This window comes from Carcharhinus amblyrhynchos, chromosome 15, assembly GCF_965287045.1.
Source record: "Carcharhinus amblyrhynchos chromosome 15, sCarAmb.v2.hapA, whole genome shotgun sequence".
NCBI lineage: Eukaryota > Metazoa > Chordata > Chondrichthyes > Carcharhiniformes > Carcharhinidae > Carcharhinus > Carcharhinus amblyrhynchos.
In genome coordinates, this window is record NC_137338.1 from 5,984,793 (window position 1) to 6,001,267 (window position 16,475).

At 45.1% G+C, this 16,475-nt stretch overlaps 1 protein-coding gene across 3 annotated transcripts in view; it reads left to right on the forward strand.

Annotated features, from left to right (window-relative positions):
• Nucleotides 1-16,475, forward strand: part of cxadr (CXADR Ig-like cell adhesion molecule) — a 98,703-nt gene that overhangs the window by 45,113 nt on the left and 37,115 nt on the right. The window contains exon 1 of one of the 3 annotated variants that reach the window (XM_080203379.1): nucleotides 3,897-3,938. The exons of the other annotated variants lie outside the window; for them this stretch is intronic. The gene's annotated coding sequence lies outside the window, so the exon portion shown is untranslated. Of the gene's footprint in view, nucleotides 1-3,896; nucleotides 3,939-16,475 lie in introns of those variants that run through there. 3 annotated transcript variants of the gene reach the window in all.

Below are 16,475 nucleotides of genomic sequence, written 5' to 3' on the forward strand. Positions count from 1 at the left end.
ACAGAGGCCATAATGTACACTCAGCTCGGTAATGAGTACAACCCTTTTCAAACTCTCTACATCTGCCGTGTAAGATTCTGCTGCCCTTCAGTACAGGTACACACAGTTAGAATTAAACACACAGTCAAAGGAGTTGTTCGTGGTTACCAGTCCTTCAAGATGCCTTGGCTGAAAGGTTTTACACAATGACATTTCCCCATTGCGCCTTGGTGTTGGCTGTCCCATGTTTGAGTGCATCCCTCACTACGCAGTCCTGCACTTTGGAATTTGTCTGCAACACTCGGTCAGGAACAGTTCTTTGCACGGAAGATCAAGAGGCTTTGGGCAGATCAAAGAGCTTCTTTTCACTGAGTGGATGATCTGCCAGCAGCAGTTGATAATTGCGATGCAGTCCTCCCAGTTTTTGCTACCCACCCCAGCCTCTCCGAACCAAATCCCCGGCAACTTCAGATGATCTGACCCTGACGGTGAAGGAGACAAGGGACTGGTTCCCAAAGAACATGGCCTTGCTGTTGCCATGGTTTACCTTGGCTCTTGTGATGTAGAGATGCCGCATTGGACTGAGGTAACCACAGTAAGAAGTCTCACAACACTAAGTTAATGTCCGACAGGTTTATTTGGTAACTCTTCCTGTTGGGGAACACTTCAGCGGTCATGGCATTCGGCCTCTGATCTTCAGGTAAGCGTTCTCCAAGGTGGCCTTCACGACACACGACAACAGAGTCGCTGAGCAGAAACTGATAGCCAAGTTCCGCACACATGAGGACTTAAGCGGGATCTTGGGTTCATGTCACACTATCTGTAACTCCCACGACTTGCCTGGGCTTGCAAAATCTCACTAACTGGCCTGTCTGGAGACAATATACACCTCTTTAACCTGTGCTTAACGCTCTCTGCACTCGCATCATCTGTACCTTTAAGACTTGATTACCTGTAAAGACTCATATTTCAACCATTATTTTGTAAATTGAGTTTGTACCTTTGTATGCCCTATCTGTGAACAGAACTCCCACTTACCTGACAAAGTAGCAGTGCTCCGAAATCTAGTGAATTTTGCTACCAAATAAACCTCTTGGACTTTAACCTGGTGTTGCGAGACTTCTTACTGTGTTTACCTTGGTTCCAGAGGCCTGTTCCAACTGGTCGCAGTCTTTCAGAAGCCTCAACCGAAGAGCAAGTGAGTGAAGGAGGATACTCCATCAAAAACCCATCTAGGGGGTTGTCTAAGATGTTGTAGCTGCAAACCTTCTGGGTCAACCTGACTGGCTAGCGATCAGATATAAAACCAATAGCCACTGGATTGGCAGAGAGAATGTGATGGCCTTGTTTATTGCAGTCGACCACACAGTATTCAATGTGTTCTAACTGAAACTGATGAACAGGCCAATCAGGTCATAGGTTTCTAGGGAGCTGTAAGACTGGAAAATCTCTTTATCTCTTCACGTTATCTCTTCACAGAAGCTCTGGTGTGCAGGGGCTTTGTGCTGTATGCACTTATTATAACATCTGCTGTTTGCTTGAGCGTGCATCATAATTACATTGCTAATGAGTTTGCTCACTCAAACTTTGGGACAATGTTTGCAGAATGGCATTTGATCCATGTGAGAGCGTGTTGGTTCATGACTAACACTGCCTTTTGTTGTGTAGTAATAGGACATGTTTCAGAGATTTTGTAGAATGTTATGCTGTGCTCTTTATAAAAAAAAGTATCAAGGTTGTTTATGAAGTGTGCTGTTGCTGGCATAGATTCATTCTGGCTCAAGGAATCCCTTTTTTGTCCTCACATCCTCCCTGATCTAAGATAGAAGCTGCATTCCTCGGACAGCGAGTACATTTTTGACGTGTAGGTGGCCGCAGAACTTGCGAGCCAGCTACACATCCTCCCACCATCCAAAAGATGCGCTGGTTGGGTGAATCATACAATCTCTGTAGTACAGGAGGAGGCCATTTGGCCCATCAAGTCTGTAGCAACCACAATCCCACCCAGGTCCCATTCTCGTAACCCTAGGTATTTACCTACCCTGCTGATCCCCCTGACTCTAGGGTCAATTTAGCATGGCCAACCAACCTAACTCACACATCTTTGGATTCTGCAGCCCCTCAGTGTATCTGAATAGGCTTTGGAGTGCAGTGACTAGGGGGTTTTCACTAACTTCATTGCAGTGTTAATGTAAGCCTACTTGCAACACTAATAAATAAACTTTAAACAAAGCAATCGATGGACTCCACTTGAAGCGTGGGCATTGTCCTAGTTCAGGAAATTGTGAACAGTTCTTTCACCCTATTATAGAAAGGATATTATTAAACTAAAAGAAGCGCAGAAAAGATTTACTAGGATGCTACCGAGGCTTCATGGTTTGAGTTACAAGGAGAGGGTGGATAGACTGGGACGTTTTCTCGGAACATAGAAGGCTGAGGGGTGACCTTATAGAGGCCTATAAAAATAATGAGGGGCATAGATCAGCTAGATAGTCAATATCTTTTCCTGAAGGTAGGAGAATCTAAATTGACCCTAGAATCAGGGGGATCAGCAGGGTGGGTAAATACCTAGGGTTACGAGGACGGGGCCTGGATGGGATTGTGGTTGCTACAGACTTGATGGGCCAAATGGCCTCCTCCTGTACTACAGAGATTGTATGATTCACCCAACCAGCGCATCTTTTGGATGGTGGGAGGATGTGTAGCTGGCTCGCAAGTTCTGCGGCCACCTACACATCAAAAATGTACTCCCTGTCCGAGGAATGCAGCTTCTATCTTAGATCAGAGAGGATGTGAGGACAAAAAAGGGATTCCTTGAGCCAGAATGAATCTATGCCAGCAACAGCACACTTCATAAACAACCTTGATTTTTTTTTATAAAAAGCACAGCATAACATTCTACAAAATCTCTGAAACATGTCCTATTACTACACAACAAAAGGCAGTGTTAGTCATGAACCAACACGCTCTCACATGGATCAAACGCCATCCTGCAAACATTGTCCCAAAGTTTGAGTGAGCAAACTCAGTAGCAATGTAATTATGATGCGCGCTTAAGCAAACAGCAGATCTTATAATAAGTGCATAGGTTTTAAGGGTGCAGGTTTAAGGTGAGAGGAGAGAGATACAAAAGTGGCCAGAGGGGAAATTTTTTCACACAGAGGATAGTGTATCTGGAACAAGCTGCCAGAGGTAGCCATAGAGGCAAGTACAATTTTGTCTTTTAAGAAGCATTTAGACAGTTGGATAGGTAAGATGGGTATAGAGGGATATGGGCCAAATGCAGGCAATTGAGACTAGTTTTGGGTTTAATAAAAGGGCAGCAGGGACAGGCTGGGCTTGTTTCCATGCTGTAAACCTCTATGACTCCATAAATGTGGCAGTCAGTTTATGCACAGCAAGCTCCCACATTCAGCAATGTGATAGTTGTCAAGATAATCTGATTAGCAAGTTGGTTGAGGGCTGATTGGCCACAATCTAGCGATCAAGTGATGTTGTGGGATATTTTGAGCATTAGGTTAACATCTTGTCAGAAAGGCTGCAATGCCGCTGCACTGCACTCTGGGAATCGATCTAAATGTTGTACTCCAAACTGAGCGAGGATTGAACCCATGACCTCCCAACTCTGTTGACCTGCTGGATTCAAATTGACACATTCACGTGGTGCCGTTCACAGCCCCAGGACATCTCAAAAGTGTCTTGCAGCTGAGAGATTGCTGCTTTCAGTATAACTACCTTTCGGAATAAACACGGTAGTTAATTTCTGCACAGTAAGTCTTTGCAAACAGCAATAAGATAAATGATTTGTAATTGTGGTCTTGATAGCCTTGGTTCAGGAATAAATTATTGACCATGACACCTGGTAATCTGCCCGTTGCCCTCCAAATGGTAGCTCATTCTTCACGTGTGACCTTGAACAGAATATACTGGCAGCCAACTTGACTGTAGCAAGCATCACAGTGAGTTACAAACAAAGCTTTCCCCTGTGTATTCCACCTACGTATGTGCACGTGAATAGTTTCCAGCAATGGCACAATAGATAACAATCAATACTGCAGCCCTGAGATAATTTTCCACCCTCTCCAGATGACATCCAAGCTGAGACTATATACCAGTAAGTCACTGGCACACGGAAAAATGATACTGTACCTGCAGTGTTTTCAAACTTGAAATCCAAACTTACCTAGGTCATTAAGTGTTGTGTAAATAAAGAATGGCAGTGGAAACAAGCCAGCATTGTTTGGTGATTTTTGGGAGTGGGGTGAGGGTATAAGGATATATTTTTGAGCTTTGTACTCTCTTTTATCTTAAATTCTCTCCAGTACCTTTCCCTCCCCTGTCTTAGTCTCGCAGCAATCTTCGTGTAATTTTTACAGCTGTAGTAACATTTACACAGTTAGTAAAATAGGGTGGCACAGTGGTTAGCACTGCTGCCTTATAGCCCTAGTTTCGATTCCGGCCTTGGGTGTCTGTCTGCAGTTTGCATGTGCTCCAGTTTCTTCCAAGGATGTATAGGTTAGCTGGACATAATGAATTGTCCCTTAGTGTCCAAAGGTGTGTAGGTTTGGTGGACTAGCTGTGGTAAATGCATGGGCTTAGAGGGATCAAGAAGGCCAGGGTCAATTGCTGTTTGGAGAGTCGCGCAGACTTGATGGGCCACATGACCACCTTCTGCACTATATGGATTCTAAGTAAATACATATTGACATGTCTAGGTCTTTCCAGAACCTAATTAAGGTTGACAGTTCCATTGCCCGAGCTGGTGAATTTTTCCACTACGTTTCTCACCAAGACAGTTCGGCTGGAATTGCAAAATAAAAATCAAAGGGAAAATATCTTCATGCAGTAACTTGTAATCTGGCATGCACTGTCTGAAAGAGCAGTGGAAACAGATTCAATAGTAACTTTCTTGTAGGAATTGGATAAACAGTCATAAAGGGAAAATTTGCAGGGCTTTAGGCAAAAGAGACAGTGTGGGTACAATGGGCTGAGTGGCTTCATTCTATGCTGTATTTTTTTGCTTTTAAATATGATGCCAGGTGCTCATATATTCCTTAGATGACAGGAAAGCTTGTTCGCTGCTGTGTTTTGGACTGAGTTAGGCTAACACATGCTCAACTGTAGACAGCCACTAATGTGCTAGAAAAGGAGATGAGGGAGGGGGCCTTAGTCGAGCTGGAACGAAGAAAATCCACAAAAAAGGAATAGCTAGGTCTCATAGGTTTCCAAAGCGGCAACTTTTGTTTTAATCAGAGGAAATAAGTGGAGCCAACAGAAGCCCTATAATGCTTGGCTAAGCTCAGGAAGGCAGTGGCAGATGGTGAACGGTTGAGTACTATTTAAGACTGAAAGGGGGACCCATGGGGCAGTCCTGGTTGGCGGGGTGGGGGAGGGTGGGGAATGGAGACTGTTTGTTTGCCCATGGTGAAAAGGAGACCATTAAGGGCTAGCAAACCTGAAACTGTTAAAATTGGCATTGTAAGCGTACGAGCACAGGAAGAAAAAGAATCTGGTGTTAATTTAACATCTCGTTTAAAGGCGAGCACCTTTTGAAAGTGCAGCTGTCCCTTCGTACTGCACTGTGTATGGGGCTGGGTCATAATTTAAGCATGTCCTGGAAGTTTTGTGTCAAATTCCAGTTAGCTCAGTGGGATACCGGCAACTTTATCTGCCATGGCCAAGCAACTTGTACCTTACTGTGAGTCACTTGCATTTGGGGGAAAGAAAAGGTCAGCAATTGTCATTTTGGTCCTATTTAGGCTGTATCTCAGTAAGTGGTTAATGTTGGATGTCAACTAAGAACCAGTGAAGCAAAGGCCAATGACACATAACAACAACAACAACAACAACATAGACCTAATTTACTCAGCCTCATGTAAGAGGCAGAGAGTGGGGGTTAATGGGTGCTATTCGGATTGGCGGTTGGTGACTAGTGGAGTGCCCCAGGGGTCGGTGCTGGGACCTCAGCGGTTTACCATTTATATAGATGATCTGGAGGAGGGAACCGAGTGTATGGTGTTGAAATTTGCTGATGACACCAAGATTGGTGGAACGGCAAATTGTGCGGAGGGTGTGGAGAGTCTGCAGAGGGATCTAGATAGGATGGGCGAATGGGCCAGGAACTGGCAAATGGAATTTAATGTTGGCAAGTGCGAGGTGGTCCACTTTGGTAGGAAGAATGGTAGGAAGGACTATTACTTACGTGGCGAAAAACTGCAGCAGGCGACGGTGCAGAGGGACCTCGGGGTCCTTGTGCATAAGTTGCAAAAACCCAGCCTGCAGGTGCAGCAGGTGGTCAGGAAGGCTAATGGGATGTTGGCCTTCATAGCGAGGGGGATTGAATATAAAAGTAGGGAGGTCTTGCTGCGGCTGTATAGGGCATTGGTGAGGCCGCAGCTGGAGTACTGTGTGCAGTTTTGGTCGCCGCACTTACGCAAGGATATTTTGGCCTTGGAGGGAGTGCAGAGGAGGTTTACTAGGCTGATACCGGAGTTGAGGGGGTTGAGCTATGAGGAGAGGCTGACTAAACTAGGCTTGTACTCGTTAGAGTTTAGAAGAATGAGGGGAGATCTCATTGAGACATATAAGATGATGAATGGGATGGATAGGATAGAGGTGGAGAGACTCTTCCCGCTCAGAAAGGACAGTAGGACTAGGGGGCACAGCCTCAAGACAAAGGGGGGGTGGTTTAGAACGGAGTTGAGGAGGAACTTCTTCACTCAAAGGGTGGTGAATCTCTGGAATTCTCTGCCCGTTGAAGTGATGGAGGCTGCCTCGCTAAATATTTTTAAGACGCAGGTTGATGGGTTTTTGATAAGAGAGGGAATTAAGGGTTATGAGGAGAGGGCGGGAATGTGGAACTGAGCCACGACAAATCAGCCATGATCTTATTGAATGGCGGGGCAGGCTCGAAGGGCTAGATGGCCTACTCCTGCTCCTATTTCTTATGTTCTTATGTATCAGAGGACAACCCCTCATTCCAGGGAAGGATTAGTAAAGCTTCACTGTATCACTTCCAATGCAGGTATATCCTTGCTTAATGGAGAGCAAAACCACACACACTACTCTGGGTTAATCTCACCAAAGCTACAATTTGAGTCACAAGAATTTTAGTTTTGGCCCATTGTATCTGCACCAATCTATCCCAGTCCCATTTTCAACACTCCTGCTCTGACCAAGACTGGAAGAAACTACAAGTTAAAGTTAAAAGTTTACTTACTAGTCACAAATAAGGCTTATATTAATACTACAGTGACGTTACCATGAAATTCCCCTGGTCACCACAGTCGGGCGCCTGTTCGGGTCAATGCACTTAACCAGCCCATCTTTCAGAATGTGGGGGGAAACCGGAGCACCCAGAAGAAACTGACCCAGACATGCAGAGAATGTGCAAACTCCACACAGACAGTGACCCAAGCTGAGAATCGAACCTGGGTCCCTAGCACTGTGAAGCAGCAGTGCTAACCACTGTGCCGCTCACAGTGCTGCTGTGCTGCCCATCACAAAGATTTGTGAACATAGCCCGAACCAACCTCCCATCCATTAACTGTCTATACGTCCCACTGCCTTGGAAAAACAGCCAGAATAATCAAGGACCCCACGCACCCCGGACATTCTCTCTTCCACTGTTGTAGGTAAAAGACACCTCTGAGACTGTTAGTGAGTCAAAACACAGCAAGTTTTATTTCAAAAGCTTTTGGGAGAAACCTGGTCCCAACAGTGGTTAACCAGGCTTCTCATTGAACACAAATACAAGTGGGTATTTATACATCATGGGTCCCAGTGTCAATCACGATGCAAATTCCCGATTCCGGTTAGGGCTCTCACGACCAAGTAAGTCTTGCTACTTTGGTCACGACACAAACTCCCGATTCAACCAGGACTCTCAGTCCACCTGGCAGCTGCAGTCGCAACATAATCATCGATCCGATCATGACCCACAACTCTTCCAGCTGTGTTGGCATCTCCTTCCTTGAAGTTACTTGGGCGTCGTGGCTGTCCCAGTAGGACTCTTACTGTTAAAAAGCTGGTATCGCAATCTACCAGCTGCAGCTATTTAACGATGTTCAGTTAGCACAAACAGATAAGGTTTGCAATGTCTGCAAAATAACATTCACATTTGACTATCTGTCTTTACGGAAATGAAAGTTAAAGAATGAAAGACATGAACAAGTAAGGAAAACTTGAATAAATAATTTATATTGATACCAGGAGCAGTATAAGCGTAAGGAGATCAGCCATGAGGTAGAGTTAGGTTTGTGATATATGCTAGGTACAAAATGCATTAAATTCATTAACCCTTTCCCTACTTCATCCACCTTCTTCCATCAGGAAAAAGATACAGAAGTCTGAGATCACATTCCAACTGACTCAAGAACAGCTTCTTCCCTACTGCCATCAGACTTTTGAACGGACCTACCTTATGTTAAGTTGATCTTTCTCTACATACTAGCTATGACTGCAACACTGCATTCTGCACCCTCTCTTTCTTTCCTTCTCCCCGTGTACTCTATGAACGCTATGTTTTGGCTGTACAGAGTGCAAGAAACAATACTTTCCACTGCATCCCAATACATGTGACAAATAGCTTTGTGTGCTATGGTATTTTAAGTGCAAGGCCTCCAGATTCACTTGCAATAATGGCAAAATTCAATTTGCTGTTCTAACTGCTTGTTATACCTGGATGTTAACTTCCTGTTTTAAAAAAAAACAAAATATTGTGGATGCTGGAAAATTGAAATAAAAACAATAAAAACTGAAAAAACTCAGTGGATCTGGCAGCGTCTTTGGCAAGAGAAACCGAGTAAATGGTTTGAGTCTGTATGACTAAGATTACCAGGATACTGCTTGGAATAGAGGGTGGTGCAGCAGGGGCTGAGGGGAGATCTGATAGAAGCCTATAAAATTGAAGCATAAAGTTGACAGTCAGAATCTTTTTCCAAGAGTTGAAATGTCTAATATTAGGGGGCGTGCACTTCAAAGTAAAGTTAAAGTTTATTTATTAGTCACAAGTAAGGCTTATATTAACACTACAATGAAGTTACTGTGAAATTCAGATGAGGGGGTAAAGTTCAAAGGAGATATGAGCGACAAGTTTTTTAACAGAGTAGTTGGCGTTTGGAATGTTCTGCGAGGCGTGGTAGTGCAGGCAGATAAGATAGGGCTGTTTAAGTGGCTTTTAGATAAGCACATGAATGTGCAAGGAATAGAGAGACATGGACCAAGAGCATGCAGAAGGGATTCTTTTAATTTGGCGTCATGTTTGACAGAACATTGAGGGCTGAAGGGCCTCTTCTTGTGCTGCACTCTTCCATTTTCTATGACTCCTTGTCAGAGCTGAAGAGAGATGAAAGTGTGATGGGTTTTATGCTATTGAAAAGGTGGGGGGGGGGGGGGGGCGGGGGACAGGTGAAACAAAATAGGGACAGGAGGTTGGAGCTCAGGAGAGGTGACATGACAAGGAGGTCATGGACACCACAAGTGAGGTTGGTGTTAAAGACTAAGGTAGGTGTTAATATGGGTTATGTTAAAAGCAGACCTGAAGAGAGGTTATATGGACTGTCTGTCCACAGATGCTGGCTTGAACTGCTGAGGTTTTCCAGCACTTTTTGTTTTTATTACCACTCCCTCTGACTTGCATCCATGGTATCTTTGTCATTTAAACCCCATCTGCCCCTCCCCTTTTTATTGCTAACTTTGTGTTCTTTGTTACAAAACACCCAAGTCACTCTGACATAAGAACATAACATAAGAACATAAGAAATAGGAGCAGGAGTAGGCCATCTCGCCCTTCGAGCCTGCCCCACCATTCAATAAGATCATGGCTGATCTGTTTATCCCTTTCTGGATGAAAGTTAAATTCAACAGTCTGATCTCATTTCTCTCTTTTGAATAATTTGAGTTTAATGGATTCAGAGTCTTTCTCATTCAGTCAGTTTGCTTTCAACGGCTTATTTGCAGTCTAGCCTGCCCAACGTTCACTCAGAGATCTTCAATTTCTGCTGTATGTAACAGCCAGCACCTAGCATTCCCCAAAGGGTGGCACAGTGGTTAGCGCTGCTGCCTCACAGCGCCAGGGACCTGTGTTTGATCCTGGCCTTGGATGATTGCCTGTGTGGACTCTGTATGTTCTCCGTGTGTCTGGGTGCTCTGGTTTCCTCCGGATGCTCAGGTTTCCTCCCACAATCCAAGGATGCGCAGGTTAGGTGAATTGGCCATGATAAATTGCCCCTTAGTGTCCCAAGATGTGAAGGTTAAGGGGGTAAATACGTGGAGCTGGGTGGAATGCTTTGGGCGGGACTTTGCGGCTGTGCTTGCCCCAAGACCGGAAAATCCCGTCCGAGTTCAACTATTTCCATGGCGGGCAGGATGGTAAAATTCCGCCCTCTAGAGAGTTGGTGCAGACGCAATAGGCTGAATGGCTTCCTTCTGCCCTGGAGGGATTCTATGGAGCATTATCCTTGCATTGAAAGTAAACATGAGAATATTCGGGGTAGTGATATACTTGTATCAACAAAGATTGACAAAGAAGTTGATAAAGGAGGGTAGGAGAAGCTATGAGGCTGGGCTAGCACTTAATATAAAAAAGGATAGCAAGAGTTTTTATAAATATATAAAAAGGAAGAGGCTGGCTAGGGTGAACGTTGGTCCTTTAGAGGATGAGAAAGGGGAGCTAGTGGTAGGGGATGGGGATATGGCGAAGGTCTTGAATAACTTTTTTGTTTCTGTCTTCACGGAGGAGGACGTGAATAATTTGCCGGGTGTTAGCGATGGAAAGGTGGTAGGAATGGAGGGTCTTAATGACATTACTGTTACTAGAGAGGTGGTGCTCGACAGACTGGAGGGGCTGATTGTGGACAAGTCCCCAGGACCGGATGGAATGCATCCGAGGGTTCTGAAAGAAATGGCGGAGGTGATAGTGGATGCCTTGGTGGTTATTTTCCAGACGTCGCTGGATTCTGGGGAAGTGCCGGAAGATTGGAAAACGGCTAATGTTACGCCGTTGTTTAAGAAGGGTGCCAGGCAAAAGGCGGGGAATTATAGGCCGGTTAGTTTAACGTCTGTGGTAGGTAAAATGTTAGAATCCATCATTAAGCAGGAAATTGCGAGGCATCTTGAAGGGAATTGCTTGATAGGGCGGACACAACACGGTTTCATTAAAGGGAAGTCGTGTCTGACAAATTTACTGGAGTTCTATGAGGATGTGTCTAGGGCAGTGGATAGAGGAGAGCCGGTGGATGTGGTCTTTCTGGATTTTCAGAAGGCGTTTGACAAGGTACCTCATAAGAGGTTATTGCAAAAGGTCAGGGGACATGGAGTTGGGGGTAGGGTGTTAGCGTGGATAGAGGATTGGTTGTCAAATAGGAGGCAGAGAGTGGGGGTCAATGGGTGCTATTCGGATTGGCGGATGGTGACTAGTGGGGTGCCCCAGGGGTCGGTGCTGGGGCCTCAGCTATTTACCATTTATATAGATGATCTGGAGGAGGGAACCGAGTGCAGGGTGTCGAAATTTGCTGATGACACCAAGATTGGGGGAACGGCAAATTGTGCGGAGGGTGTGGAGAGTCTGCAGAAGGATCTAGATAGGCTGGGCGAATGGGCCAGGAAATGGCAAATGGAATTTAATGTTGGCAAGTGTGAGGTGGTCCACTTTGGTAGGAAGAATGGTAGGAAGGACTATTACTTACGTGGCGAAAATCATAGCGAGGGGGATTGAATATAAAAGTAGGGAGGTCTTGCTGCAGCTGTATAGGGCATTGGTGAGGCCGCAGCTGGAGTACTGTGTGCAGTTTTGGGCGCCGCACCTGCGCAAGGATATTTTGGCCCTGGAGGGAGTGCAGAGGAGGTTTACTAGGCTGATACCGGAGTTGAGGGGATTGAGCTATGAGGAGAGGCTGAATAAACTAGGCTTGTACTCGTTAGAGTTTAGAAGAATGAGGGGAGATCTCATTGAGACGTATAAGATGATGGATGGGATGGATAGGATAGAGGTGGAGAGACTCTTCCCGCTCAAAAAAGACAGTAGGACTAGGGGGCACAGCCTCAAGATAAAGGGGAGGCGGTTTAGAACGGAGTTGAGGAGGAACTTCTTCACTCAAAGGGTGGTGAATCTCTGGAATTCTCTGTCCGTTGAAGTGGTGGAGGCTGCCTCGCTAAATATTTTTAAGAAGCGGGTTGATGGGTTTTTGATAAGAGAAGGGATTAAGGGTTATGGGGAGAGGGCGGGAAAGTGGAACTGAGCCACGACAGATCAGCCATGATCTTATTGAATGGCGGGGCAGGCTCGAAGGGCTAGATGGCCTACTCCTGCTCCTATTTCTTATGTTCTTATGTTCTTATGTATCCTAACTCAATCTGAATCCATTTCACTGACCTGACCTGACCTGACCTGGTTTACCAGTGCTTCAGATCAGTCCATTGGTACCTCCACACTTCTATCTCCTGTAATCTTCCACCGCCCCGTCGACCCTCTGTGATCTCTGTCTTCCTCCAACTCTGACCTCTGGTGCAGTCTCATCTTCTTGCCTACCGCCACAAGCCGCTGTGATTTCTGCTGCCCAATCCTGAGTTTTCAAATTCCCTCCCTAAACTTCCTTGTCTCTTCTGCATTAATATGGAGAAATAGTGCCTCCTTTGGCTCGCTCCAGTAACACTCCTGTGACGCACCCTGGGATGTTTAGTCACAATAAAAGCACTGTTCAAGTTGTTTGTTCAACTTCAAGTGCAAGCACATCACAGATAAGATTTCACTGGAAAGTTGGGAAGAATTTGTTTCACTCCTTTAAAAATTTAAATAGTATTCAAGAGGCGGCTGGATATAGCACTTGGGGAGAATGGGATCAAAGGTTATGGGGAAAAAGCAGGATTAGGCGACTGAGTTGGACGATCAGCCATGTTCGTGATGAATGACGGAGCAGGCTCGAAGGGCCAAATGTTTCTAAATTGTAGGATTTGGCAAGTTGAGAGGACAAGAAATAGGCGGGGAGAGAAAAACTATATACTTGATCCTGGAAGAAAGGTACTTGTGTTATCAGAGCCAGTCTTTCAGCTGCCACAAAGGAGTATGGTACTTTTTGTGGAACCAGGTACTCGGAGCTCAATAGCTGAGCAGAAGGGTGTTCTTGCGTGTTTAGTGGAAGGCAAATATTTCAGGACCCATGAGAGTAAGGGTGAACAATCCACGACCTGCCCTGCTTGGAAACATTAGATGATGGGTGTAAAAAATAATGTACGAGTTCAAAGGGCAGGGGTGGAGGGTGAACCTTCAGAAAAACACCCCCCAAATTTCTCTCCAAAATATTCAAAAACGAAAGGAAAACTCACGTTGGTTTTCTAATCCACTGTGGAGTGTATATTTTTAATCAACGCTCAAGGTGTTTTGCTGATGTTTGGGTTGCTGGGCAGGAGCACAGAGCAGTAACCAAGCAACTGAATATCCCAGTGAGAGCATTTTACAGTCCTTGTGGGGAATCTGAAAGGACTGCTAAACAATTGCGTTGTTCTGTATGACGCTGGGGGCTGCCTGTACAATGCCCCACCTGGGAAGAGTCTGAGTGCTAGGGCAAGCAATTGCTGTCGATTCCTAGATTTGAAGGGGGGGCGGGTGACAAAAAAAATAACATGTTCGCCCTTCTGCTGAATTTGTGGGACGGCACAGTGGTTAGCATTGCTACCTCACAGAGCCAGGGATCAGGGATCAATTCCCGGCATGAGTCACTGACTGTGCAGAGTCTGCGTGTTCTCCCCGTGTCTATGTGGGTTTCCTCCAGGTGCTCCGGTTTCCTCCAGATGCCCCAGTTTCCACCCACAGTCCGAAAGACGTGCTGGTTAGGTACGTTGGCCCTGCTAAATTCTCCCTCAGTGTACCCAAACAGGTGCTGGAACGTGGCGACGAATGGATTTTCACAGTAACTTCATTGCAGTGTTAATGTAAGCCGACTTGTGACACTAATGACTAAATTTAAACTTTCAAATAGACGTAAACTTAAATACAGAATTTGTATAGCACAGTGTAGTTCAGACTGTAGGTAAACTTAACACATGCTGTCATTCCAATGACATCCTACATGGACTAATTGAATTGCTTTTCAGTGAACTGCCACAGGCATAATGGGCCAAATGGCCACCTTTTTGTAGTATATAATTCCACTGAACCTATCAAAGGAAATCTCTGTTCTTGTTGCTGTGACTCACAACTAGGCCTCCAGGTTTCCCCAGTGTAATGTGTTCCAACCAAGTAAAGCCTGAAATTAGGGTTTTTGGCGCATCAGTGGAATACATTTCTCCAAAAAGTTTGATTATTTTTTTCTGGGGCGTTTGGAGGAAGGGATCGGATTGTTCATGGTTCCTATTCTCTTGTCATCCCAGTTGACATTTATAACTTCACATGTGGTCAATTGATTGTGACATCAGAATTTGCCCAAAGACCATGAAAAGACGCCACCAGGGTTGGCCCCCTTGACAATTGCGTATTTCATAAATGATCCCGGGGTTTGTTGCCTTCAAACTCCCAGATGGAGCATTGTGGGTGGCACAGAGGTTAGCACTGCTTCTTCACAGCGCCAGGTTCAATCCTGGCCATGGATGACTGTCAATGTGGAGTTTACATGTTCTCCCCATGTCTGCGTGGGTTTCCTCCGGGCGCTCCAGTTTCCTCCCACAGTCCAAAGATGTGTAGGTTATGAGGATTGGATATGCTGAATTGCCCCTCAGTGTCCCAAGATATGTAAATTGGATGGATTGGCCATCCAATTTGGGGTGAGGTTACGGGAATGCGGTGGGGGAAAGGGTAAGATACTGTTTCAGTGGGAGTTGGTGCAGACTTGCTCTGCGGAATGGCCTTTCGCTGCACTAAAGCAACTCTGTGGGATTCAGTGATTCATCTGCCTGTTCAAGTCCTTATCTTTGTAATCTCCTCCAGCCCTACTATCATGAACTGTCTACATTCTTCAGATTCTACACTACTGTGCATGCTCAATTTTAATCGCTCCACCATTGTGCCTTCTTTAGCTGCCTTAGCCCTGAACTGAGAACTTTGGAATTCCATTCGGCCCATTGTGTCCACACTAGCTCTCTGAATGAGCAATTTACTTAGTGCATTCTTGCCCTAATCCATTCGCTGTATAAAAACATTTTCCCTCTCGTCTCCGTTGCTTCTTTTATCGATTAATTTAAATCTGTGCCCCAATTCTCATTCCTTTCACAAGTGGAGGATTGTTTCTCCCCACTTACTCTGTCCTGACTCCTCACCCATCAATCCTCCTCGACGTCTTCTCTCCTCCAAGGAAAACAGCCCCAGCTTCTCCAATTGCAACTGAGGTTCCTCATCCCGGAATCATTATCGTGAAACTTTTCTGCATTCTGTCCATTGCCTTCACATCTTTTCTAAAAGAACTGGATGCAATGCCCCATTTGAGGCTGAACCATTATCTTGCACACATTTGACATCACCTGCTTGCGCCTGTACTCTATGCCCTATTAATAAAATCTCTCCAACCTTTTCAGCTCTTGGCTTGTCTCTTTGACAAAGATTTTGGACACTTTTCCCAATACCTCTCTGTGCCACAGAGTTAAATTTTGTCTGATTAAAGCTCCTATGAAGTTTCTTGCAGTGTTCGATGACAATAAAGGTGTTTATATATAATGCAAGTTGTCATAATGTGCGCAGACCTTTTGGTGGACATGTTGAGTGACTTGCTTGTTCTATATCAGGAGGGTCCAGTGTGCAAGTGCTGTATGAAGATGTGAGCATCTCTGAGCTAGGCTTTTCACCTTTTAGAATACTTTTCTCAAACTAGAGTCCTCCTTTGGAGTTGCACTTAAGGGATCTTACAAGTTTACTTTGGGGTTGGCAGTCATAGCATAAAACTTGGATACACTTTAGGAACTGATTCATTTAACCTTGTATGAAAAGTGGTTTCCTTTCCATCTCTTCCACTTTGAATGTTTCAAAGTATCAAGGGAAATAGAAGGAGAGAGAGAGAGATTATTTCTGCTGGCTGGGAAAGTCTAAGATGAAGATATCAGAAGTGAAGTTTGAAAACACTACTTCATGCCAAGAAGAGATTTGGAAGTCTCTTCGCGCAGCGGTTCGGAAGGCCAATTGTTCAATTTAATTCTGAAATTGGTAGACTTTTGTTAGCCAAAGTTATTAAGAGATTATGGGAGAAAGACAGGGATATAAAGTTAGCGCACAGATCAGCCATGATCTCATTGAATGGGGGAACAAGCTGGAAGGACTAAAACCTCCTGTTCCACTGTTACTGTTGTCCTTTCCTCCTCCATTAACTTGGCACAAAATAGCAATCAGCCTTGCAGCAAGCAAGTACATCAGGGATTTCCAAATCGTGAGTCGTGACCCAGATGGGATGAGATTTTGCTCACAAGCTCCGAGGCCATAATGATCCTGAGCAGAGGACATCCTGCCAGGAAAGACTTGGGAGCAGCTCTAAGACCCCATGATACATGCAGCTGATTTTATTTTTTGTACTGGATTT